Source organism: Eucalyptus grandis, chromosome 4, assembly GCF_016545825.1.
Source record: "Eucalyptus grandis isolate ANBG69807.140 chromosome 4, ASM1654582v1, whole genome shotgun sequence".
NCBI classification, from domain to species: domain Eukaryota; kingdom Viridiplantae; phylum Streptophyta; class Magnoliopsida; order Myrtales; family Myrtaceae; genus Eucalyptus; species Eucalyptus grandis.
In genome coordinates, this window is record NC_052615.1 from 14475452 (window position 1) to 14486737 (window position 11286).

The following is an 11286-nucleotide window of genomic DNA, read 5'->3' on the forward strand; positions in this document are numbered from 1 at the left end:
CGGCGTCTTTTCTTCAGGAAAGCCTTCTTATTTTCTTTCCTTTCCTTATCCCTGTGGCCCACGAGCTTTCTTTTGTTCGGCCTAAAGGGGATCCACGCTTTCTCTTGAAGGTTTGACTCTGCATATAAATACTTATCGTAAAATAAGTGAGCCCAAAGAAAAGACTAATACTACAAAAAAATTCCAAACTGATTTATAAATGATAAATTTACCTCAAGTTAATTTTTTATCATAAAGAATTTCAGACAAATTTTCCGTTCGTTAATTTATGTTACATTTTATGGTTAATTTATTAAGTTAAATAAAACATGATAATTGACGGGCGTATTAGTTTGAGATTTTACTCTATATTTGTCACAGATGTACCAATTTGTGATTTTTCGTGATATTAATGTGATATTAATTCAATTTAGTGGAAATTAATGGAGAGTAAAATTGTTACAAATGTAGAGGTTATTGGTGGTTCAAAAAATTAGTTAGAGGTAAATTTGCCTCATGTGTATCGATTTAAGGTTTTCGATGGTAAAAATAAATAAATAATAGTTTTGGGTAATTTTTTCATGGGTACATCAATTTGAAGTTTTTCGTGGTATTAATCCAAAAAAGAAAAGTGAGCAACAAGCTTCCTAATTCAAATTCACTTCACTGTCAAACTTGGAGACTTATTCAACTGGTTGGTTTCCATAAATAACTTAAACTCGAGATATAATTTAATACATGAGTTGCCTAAAAATTCTATATTACCAAAAGGGAAAATCCCAAGAAAGGGCCTGAAGTATCCTCATTTTCTCAAATAAGAATTCAAAGTAGATCTAATTTCAAATAAGGGCCAGACCTCGTTAGTCGCCGATCGGCTAAATTTTTCCATCGGTCAATAGTGTTTTCGTCTAATTTTTCTTTTTATTTATTTATTTATTTTTTAATTTTTTTCCAATGTCAGTCAATAGCCGCTAGTAAAGGCTAGCAAGGGTTCGACAACCTCGATGAGGGCTTGCAAGCACTTGCTAGTAATGGGGTGAGACCTCGTTGATTGTGGGCGAGCCCACCCTCGCCATATCTAACGAGGATAGACCTAGCTGGGGGCCAACGATGGCTCAATGACCCTCACCGGCTGCTGGCGGGTTGTCGAGCCCTCACTTCGGGCTAGCAAGTGCTGACATCGCGAATGGCCACGAGGGGTGATCTCCCTTAACGCAAGCATTGCCTCCCCCAAGTGAGGCTGCCCCTCACCTATGGCTAGTGTGGGGAGCCCTTGTCAAATCGGGTGAAGGCAACCCTCGCTTAGCCCTTTGTGGGGATCGTTAGTGACTGGCCGGCCATCGGCAAAGAGGAGGAAGAAGAACCAAAAAAAAAAAAAGAAGAAAAGAAAAAGAGCAAAAACGAAGAAAAAAAAGGATAAATGATAAATGATAAAAATACCCTTGATCATTTAAAATAGACATAGTCATTTCAGGCGCTTATTTGCAATAGACATAACAACTTCAGATTCTTATTTGAAACAAGATTTATTTCAAGCCCTTATTTGAAAAAGTAATGGCATTTCAAGCTTTTATTTGAAGTAAGATCCACTTTGGGTCCTTTTTAAGTATTTTCCCTTACCAAAATATATGTATTCTAATTTAAAGAAGTCAAAAATCGTTTGAATCACGGACTCTTGAACTCAAATATAAATCACTAGATTCAACCAGGAAAATATATGATTAGTTACAGACAATTATCAAATGTGCATGTCACAAATTTTTTTTTTTTTTAAATATAACTATGCGATGTTATTAAACATGTTACATGTTTTGGTACAAGAGGTGCTGAGAAAGTCTATGTTACTTTTTGGATGAAACATATGTATCTTAATTTGAAGAAGTAAAAAATGGTTGAATCACGGACTCGCTGCTATTATAGAATTGAGGCTTGAGTACAAGCCATTAATTTCGGCCAAAAAAAAGGGAATATAAATTATTAATTACACACGTTCATCAAATGTACGTCTCACGTTATTTATTTATTTATTTATTTATAAATAATAGGGCCACTAGATGAATATTAAACATGTTACATGTTATAATAGGTGAGTTACTGGGAAATTCTATGTTGCTTTTTCTATGAAACATATGTATCTTAATTTGAAGAAGTCAAAATGGTTGACTCACAAGTTGTTATATATATGTATGGGTGTGTGTACACACACAATGGATCCTCTGATATAGACTTCTCACGAGCCGATTGTCATGAAAAAATCAAGGAATAATGCTATGGTCACGTGCACTAGTTTGTAGAACACATAAAAGATGGTGCTCGCCACTACCTTATAACCTAATTTTCGAGATCAATCTTTCTCCTCATAAAAACTATTAGAATTACAAATCAGTAATCAGAACAGCGGTCTCAAGCATCACGCACAATCGGCTTGTTTCAACGTACACAATGGAAAGGCATTATATCATTTAGTTAAACTATTTTAGTGAATAAGATTTACTAAAAATGGATAAAAAAAGTTTTAGAAGCTTGTTCGTGGTCTACCCAATTTATCATACCAAAAGTCTTATCTATGTACACCATGTATATTGGGAAAACAGAACACAAAGCATTGGAGGAACAAGATGAACGAGAAAGGAAAAGTCATAAGAAACAAGGCAAGACTCGTGGCCAAGGGATACACACAAGAAGAAGGGATAGACTATGACGAGACTTATGCACCAGTAGCAAGGTTAGAAGCAATTAGATTATTACTTGTTTTTGCTTGTTATAAGAATTTCAGGTTATTCCAAATGGATGTCAAAAGCGCCTTCCTAAATGGATTCATCCAAGAGGAAGTCTATGTGGAACAACCACCTGGGTTTGAAGACCCAAGGAAACCGGACTCGGTATTCGAGACTCAAAAGGCTTTATATGGCTTAAAACAAGCACCTCGAGCTTGGTACTACGACAGACGAGTAAGTTTTTAATTGAAAATGGATTTGTTAAAGGTAAAGTAGACACTACTCTTTTCATTAAAAGAGAAAGCAAGAGTTTTCTACTTGTTCAAATATATGTCGATGATATTATTTTTGGATCCTCTAATGAAAGTCTCAGGCAAGAAATTCTCTAAGACTATGCGGGATGAATTTGAAATGAGCATGATGGGTGAGTTAACCTTCTTTCTTGGACTTCAAGTGAAACAACTGAAGGAAGGAACTTTTATTCATCAAGAAAAATATGCTAATGATATTGTGAAGAAGTTTGGGTGGACAATTGCAAAAGGCCGATATACCAATGTCAAGTTCCTTGAAGATAGATAAAGATGAAGGAGGAAAGAAAGTCGACCAAAAATTATACGGGAGTATCATCGGTTCACTTCTTTATCTTACTACTTCTAGACCGACATTTTGTTTAGTGTTTGCATTTATGCCGATTTCAAGCGACCCTAAAGAATCACATTTAAATGCTGTAAAGCGTATTATCAAATATATTGCATCAACTTCAAGCTTCGGTCTCTGGTATCCTAAAAGGGGAGACTTTACTCTTCTTGGGTACTCAGATGCAGACTTAGCCGGATGCAGAGTTGATAGAAAGAGCACCTCAGGTACCTGTCAACTACTTGGAGGTAGGACAATGTCTTGGTTTTCAAGGAAGCAAAGTACAGTAGCTCTCTCTACAGCAGAAGCAGAATATGTAGCTCTTGGAAGTTGTTGTTCACAAATTCTGTGGATAAAACAATAGCTAAGAGACTTTGGAATTGAAGATTCATGCACGGAGATTAAATGTGACATCACCAGCGCAATCAATCTCACCAAAAATCCAATTCTTCACTCAAGAGCAAAGCATATAGAGATTCGACATCACTTCATTAGAGATCATGTTCAAAATGGAGAAATTACGATTCAGTTTGTTGACTCAAAGAACCAACTGGTGGATATATTTACAAAGCCTTTGATTCGACATCACTTCATTAGACATCACTTTAACTTCTTCAAACCTCAAAATGTCTAGTCCTCAAGATGTTGATCATCAACAAAATGAAGAAATCATTGAAGATGCAAACCCTGTAAGAGTTCAAAGGCCCTCTTTTATTTATAAGCTGTATCGTGCTTTAAAAGGGACTGGTACTCTATTGAACTCTGTCGATGATTTTTTTAAGGACAAAGGATATGGAAATGAATATATCTTTTTGTGAAAAATGGAAAGTTTGGGAATTGCTCGTAAAGGGGTGGCAGAAGAAACCCTTGCGAATATCCCAAGTGATCCTCGTGATTGGGGATTTAATCCGGTAGATGGGAATGATGATGACAAATTATACAGCCAATTTCAACCAAGAATGGGAGTTGCGGCGAAAAATCAAGGAAAAAGGGGAGAGTTGTTTAGATCGAAGGAACAGAAGGATCTATACTCAAAATTGCTTAAGCGTGGGGTGATAAACCCTAGGAGTGTGGATTTTGATTTTCTGGATGCTCAGTGAATGTGAACTTGAGAGAAAAGTTCGATCATCTTCAACTTGAAAAATTCTGCTCGACACCACGAGGCCTATCCTCAACTAACTGCATATTTCTATTCAAATCTTAGTTTCTTGGATGCGAATAGATTCTCCTTCAATGTCAAAGATCAAGACTTTGTAGTGGATATGGATATGCTGGCAAATGTGTTAGGAGTTGAGAGAGGAATATATCAACGGATCAAAGTTTCTATTGCTCGTACTACACTGGAACTTGTTAAGGACAGGAGAACAGAGGAAAAGATTTCCTATTCAAGGATGAGTGCATTCAACATCTTGCTGCACAAAATTGTAATCAATTGCCTCGAGACCAAAATCAACTTCCAAGACTCGATGTCTCAAGTTCGAGGCAAAGCTAATGTATGCCATCATCACCGGAAAATTTTTCACTTCCTCACACCGTTATGTTCCACATGTATAGAGCTGTGATGAAGGACAGAGGTCAACTTCCTTATCTAGGTCTTGTGACGAAATTATTCAGACATCTGAACATTCAACCTCCGCAAATTCTTTGTGCTCGATTGTGCGATCATATGGTGGTAGGACTGAAAATGGTGACCAAGATGCGTCCGAAGGAACTAAGCAAGGCATTGGAGAAATTTAAGGAGAAGACTCACCAAATCTCATCAATTCTCTTCGCAGAAAAAGAAAAGGGAAGGAGCCCATGGATGCTCTATCCAAGAGAAGAAGAGCTCTCCTTGTTGAGGATGAAGATGATGAGGATAACATCACCATTTCTGCAATGGCTTTGAAGAATCTCAGTCGATCTGTTCCAGAGAAAGAGTCAGAACAGCAGACAGAAGAAAGAGTAGAGAAAGAAGCAGAGGAAAAAGAAACGGAGGAAAGAGAAGAAGAAGAAGAAAGAGATGCTGAGAAAGAGAGAGTTGAAAAAGAAGAAGAAGAAGAGAAAAGAGATCAAGAAGAAGGAGAACATGAGGAGCACTCTCCACCTGAAGGCATGAACACACGGGGAGACCAAGAGAAAAGAGGAGTGTCCTCAAATCCTACAACCAGTGAGGGAGTCAGTCGATCCCCAGCAAATCCAGAGGATATTTATGCCTCTCAGTTTCCTGAGGAAGATCTTGATGTTTCTTTGCCAAATCTGTGTGATTACTCCATCAGATCGTGCCAACGCCAGTACGCAGACCGACAATTCAGCAGACTTTCGTAGAGTGATGGATATTCTCTTGGAGATGCAAGGTCAAATATATGCATTGGGATGTGAAGTTTAGAACTTGCAGAATGCAGGACAAGCTTCTTTGGGTTCATTGAATAATCAAATCCAAGCCCTTTCTCTTCAGATTCAGGCTAATGCTAAGGGTGAGGATGTTGCACAACTGAAGAAAGACTTGAAAAGGCCGGAAGGCATCGTTCACCGATGAGATTTCTAGCTTGTTTATGTTCCCAAGCATTCTTGACTCCATTTTCATCTCAATCTTTTTATGCTGACAAAAATGGGGAGAGTTGCAAGACTTGAAAACTTTGAACTTAAATTTGTCGAACTTTTGGTTTGTTTGGTTTGTGGTTTGTTTTGACTTGACTTGTGTGTCTGGATGTGGACTAAATTTGGGATTTAGATTTGACTGCTTATTATTAACTACTATTGATATCTTATGGATGGCTTTATTGCATACTGGACTAACCTATTTTCTGTGGTTGTAGATTCTAGTGTTATTCATTTAGCCATTTATTTCTATAAGATATGCATATGTGTTTGAGAAATGTTTTGCAGGTCAAAGTTTTCCAAATTTGCAAGAAAGTTTTGTCATCATCAAAAATGGGGAGATTGTTGGAGAAATCCTCTTGAAGTGTTTTAAAGTTGACAAAACGTTTCCATTAGTCTAGTCTGAAGGCTTGCAGACTCTGCTATTCAAAGTCTGAAGACCTCCGAACAGCCAGACTCAAGACTCAAAGTTTATCTTCATTGACAGTTTCTAATCCGTTGAAGAAAGGCTATTCAGAACTTGATGTTTCATTAAGGATGTGGCCTTATGGATTGGAGAAGATCTCTTGGCTGGATATAACGGAATCCTTTGTTTGATCATAATTGATTCAAAGATTAAGGATCCGATGATTGGGAAAGTATACTTGGAAGGTTCTGATTGTATGGAAATCGAGATCCTAATTGTATGGGTGAACATGATTGATGGGCTATCGACATGTTCCTTTAATAGCTCGAATGATCTTCCTAATTGATTCCGTCCAACGGGTAGATTGGAGGAATTCCTTTGGTAAGTGCCAACGGATATGATGGCATAAAGGAGTATATAAGGAAGACGTTCTAGTTGTTCGAGTGTGTGCACAATAGAAGAATTCCAAAGTCTGAAGCTCCTTGTGTTTAGTCAATTCATTTGTTGAGCAAAATCGTGTAAACAAAAGAGAGTCTATATTCATGAGAAACCTTGAGGAAGTGTGGTAGATCATCTACACCGTTGAATCAAGGAAAAGTCAGGCTTTAACTTCTCTTTGTTCATAGTGAAATCCAGCTGGTGGGCTGTCGGTGCGGAAGAGTGGACGTAGGCTTGGAATAAGCCGAACCACTATAAATCTTGTGTTCAATTTTCTCTTCCCTAACCTTTACTTTATTTTGATCGTATTTTCCTTTCTATCGTTTGCCTAGAATCGTTTCCGTATCTAGAGAATTTGTTTGTGCACCTATTCACCCATCTCTAGATGATTATACTAGCTATCTCAATGACCCCCCTCGGAACTCTGTTCTCTGACCTTAAATCAATTCAACGCGAAAGCAGATACACCTCAAGCAACTTCGTCCGACCACATTGATTAAAGGGATTTGGTTGCTAGGAAGGAATGTGGCCATTGCTTGTATTTACATGAGGTGGGAATGATTTTCTTGTTTGATTTTCGAGAGATGTTGACCAAAAATATCGAGCTCAGGAAGGGAACGTTGGTGTCACAGCTCGCATTACACTCACATGGTGGACACAAAATTGACAACTTGCTCAAATTCATTAGCAAGGCGGATCCACACTGATTAAGACCTCAACTACGCTCCACAGTATTTGACGTATCATTCCTTCTAAGGGTGAGCATGGTCCGAATTTGGCTAGTCCGCCCCCTCCTTAAATTTTGGGACCAAGGACCGATACTATTCCAAGGTCAACTTGAGACCAATTGATAATTTTTTATTTCACTTTTTGTACTTCTTAAAAAGTGATTAAGGACCGAATTGACTCAATGGGTTCAGTTCGGTTTCAAAGTCAACCCAAGACCAATCAATAATTTTTTATATCATTTTTTGCACTCCTTAAAAAAGCGATTAAGAACCGAATTAATCCCATGGGTTTGGTCTAGTTTCAGGGTCAACCCAAAACCAATCAATAACTTTTTATTTCATTTTTTGTACTCCTTAAAAGGGCAACCGAGGACCATACCAACCCAATGGGTTTGATGATGAGTGAGGTCAGCTAATAAAGGCAAGTGGTGAGGGTCAAGTGGGGTGGGTATCGAACAAAATGAGCATTGAATATTGAGCGGGAAGCAACAAGCCAAGCGAGCATCGAGCATCAAGCGGCGAGCGGCATGAGTGACCCAAAATGAGCGAGGTGAGTGTCAAGTGGTGAGTTGAGAAGTTGTTTCTTTCGATTTTGGCAAATTGAAGACTAAGAAGACAAATAAGACAGAAGATAACGAATATTAGAAGATAATGTCATAAGGAGCTATTATGCCTTTTTGGATATCGTGAGGACTCTTCACAAAAACATTTTCCTTCTTCGTAAATTATGACTATTAATGCCGTAAAAAACATTAAAAATATAAGTTATTAAGAACAATGTAAAATTACTTAAACTCCTCACTAATGAGCTGTTTAATATTCTTGACGCCATTTATTTTAATATTTTCTCTATATAAAAAAAATTATAAGTAATATTATATATATAGTTAGGGTTGGTTTGGGTTGGACCGACTCGGAACTCTTATGATTGAGAATTAACCCGCACAATGTTGATCCAGAAATTATAGGACCAAGGATTGACCTAATCTCCCTGGGAACCGGACCAAGATCGATAAGGTTAGACCAGTCCAGGGTCGGTCCAAGGTTGACCCTGGACCGATGCTCACCCCTAATTCCTTCAGTTGCCTTTTGTAATAGTTGGGAAAAAACAAAAAAAGAGTCGAGCTTTCGGTGGTTGAAAAAGAAGAAAAGGAGAGGGGGCAGCACCTCCTCATCACTAGCCAATGGAGTCAGTTTCTCAATGGCGACAACCTTGGTTAACATATCTAATGGATTTTTTGCACCAAGGATCTTCTTCAAAGAAAATGTCCTATCATCTATCAACACATAAATAAATTGATACTTCAATTGAATGTTCTTGTTCATAAATAAAATACTGAATTGTTTGCAAGGCAAATAGCTCTTTGACTATCACTGGAAAGAATATGATATCTTGCTACTGTTGGAGAAATCTTCTTGAAGTATTTTGAAGTTGACAAAACGTTTCTATCGCCTAGTCTCAAGGCTTGCGACTCTCGCTATTTAAAGTCCGAAGACCTCCGGACAGCCGACTCAAGACTCAAAGTCTATCCTCATTGATGCCTCTAATCCGTTGAAGAAAGGTTATCCGAACTGGATATTTCGTTAAGGATTTAACCTTATCAACTGGAGAAGATCTTGTGGCTGGAGAAGACATAACGGAGTCATTTGATTGATCGAAGATTGACTCGATAATTGAAGATCCGGTGATTGCCTAAATATTATTGGAAGGTTCTGCTTATGGAAACCGAGATCTTGATTGTATGGGCAAACAGGATTGATGGGCTATCAACACGTTCCTTTAATAGCTTGAACAATCTTCCTAATTGATTCCGTCCAATGGGTAGATTGGAGGAATTCATTTGGTAAGTGCCAACGGGTATGATGGCATAAAGGAGTATATAAGGAAGACTGTCTTAGTTGTTCAAAGTGTGCGCGATAGAAGAATTCCAAAGTCTCGAAGCTCCTTTTTGTTTAAGCAAATCCTTTGAGCAAATACTTGTATACGAAAGAGAGTCTATATTTGTGAGAAATCTTGAGGAGGTGTGGTAGAACATCTACACTTTGTAGAATCAAGGCAAAGCTGTAACTTCTCTTTTGTTCATAGTGGAATCCAGCCAATAGGTTGTCAGTGAAGAAGAGTGGACGTAGGCTTGATATAAGCCGAACCACCGTAAACCGCGTGTTCAATTTTCTCTTCTCTCGCCTTACTTTGATTATCGTTTCCTTCAACTGTCTAGTATTGTGCAATTGTTGAAGAAAAATCCTTTATATACCTATTCACCCCCCTCTAGGTACTCATACTAGCAATATCAGCTACTTGTCTATTCTTTTAGAAATTTCTAAAACATAATCGTCTCCTTGGTAGCTTAAGGTATAGCAACATACCTTGCTTCAATAGTTGAGGGGTACACGAACGTTTTGAAATATAGACTTTTAACTGACTGCAATGCCACATAAGGTAAATACATAACTTGGGGTGCTCTCCTTTGTTGGTGTCGCCACCAAATTTGGCATCAACAAAGCCATGAAAAGTCACACTATTTTTCCATGAATCAAAGTGTCAGACCTGAAGTGTTTCTCAAGTATCTTAATAAATACTTACAGTTTCCTAATGTTTTATTTCTCGATGAGTCATATATCTACTCATGAGAATGTGACTGGCAAGAAATTTATGATAGTTGGATTTTGCGTATGATTTCATATATATATGTTAGAGATGATATTTCTTATGTTTAGTTGAGTTTGGAGATGTATATAAACCTTTTGACAGATTTTGAAATTTTTTATTCTGTAGCCAACTCACTATATATATATTGATAATAAGTTTACACTGGTTTGTGCTTGAAACTGCATCCATCAAGTTGAAGGACAAAATTTTTGGAAGAATTCCTTATGGAAGAAGAAATTGTTCTTTATGTTCTTTTTTTGATCTTCCCAAAAACTTATTCTACTTCACTAAGATTATACAGAGGGTAGTTTGGGTATTTGGATATTACTTCTATCAATGATCTAGTCAACGATGAATTATTAGCTATGAGATCATGGAAATATAAACTATCTCTAAATAATGAAGAGATAACCAAAAAAAAAAAAAAATTATTCATTTCTTTATGAATTGTTTATGTAGTAAGAGTTTAGTTAGGGTTGATCGACCGATTGTGCCATTTTTCTTGGAGTCCTTTTTTGGGAAGACATTGTCCGTGTCACGGTGTCATTGCCTTGTACTTATATAGAGTTGGGTATGACACTTTTCCTGCCTCAGGCATCATAGCACGGTATGCTCGAATGAGAAGACAACATGAACACAGAAAATGTGTCGATATATGCTCTGCTTCTTCTTTTTGTACTTCAGTTAAGTACTTGCTTGGACATCCTAAACCAGAACAACACCATCAAAGATGGCAATCTCTTGGTCTCCGAGGGCAAAACGTTTGCCCTCGGTTTCTTCAGCCATAGTAATTCTAGCCGCCGTTATGTCGGAATTTGGTATTTCCAAGTTTTTGAGCAAACCGTTGTTTGGGTTACTAATTGGGAGAGACCAATCAATGGCACTTCTAGAGTTCTTTCAAATGATTATGACGAAAATTTGGTGCTCCATGAGAAAAATGGAAGCTTTCCTATTTGGTCTGTTGTAATATTGTAATATATTTATTATTTTAAATATGATCCAAATATTGTATTCCCAATTAATTTCGATTTATTGCCCAATTTATCACCCACATCTATTATGTGATATTTGCTTGTTAATATGTTACCATAAAGGTCTTGATGGAAGATGTCGGTAACATAAGAAACGGAACAAAACGTTAAGTTGTCTAGTTAA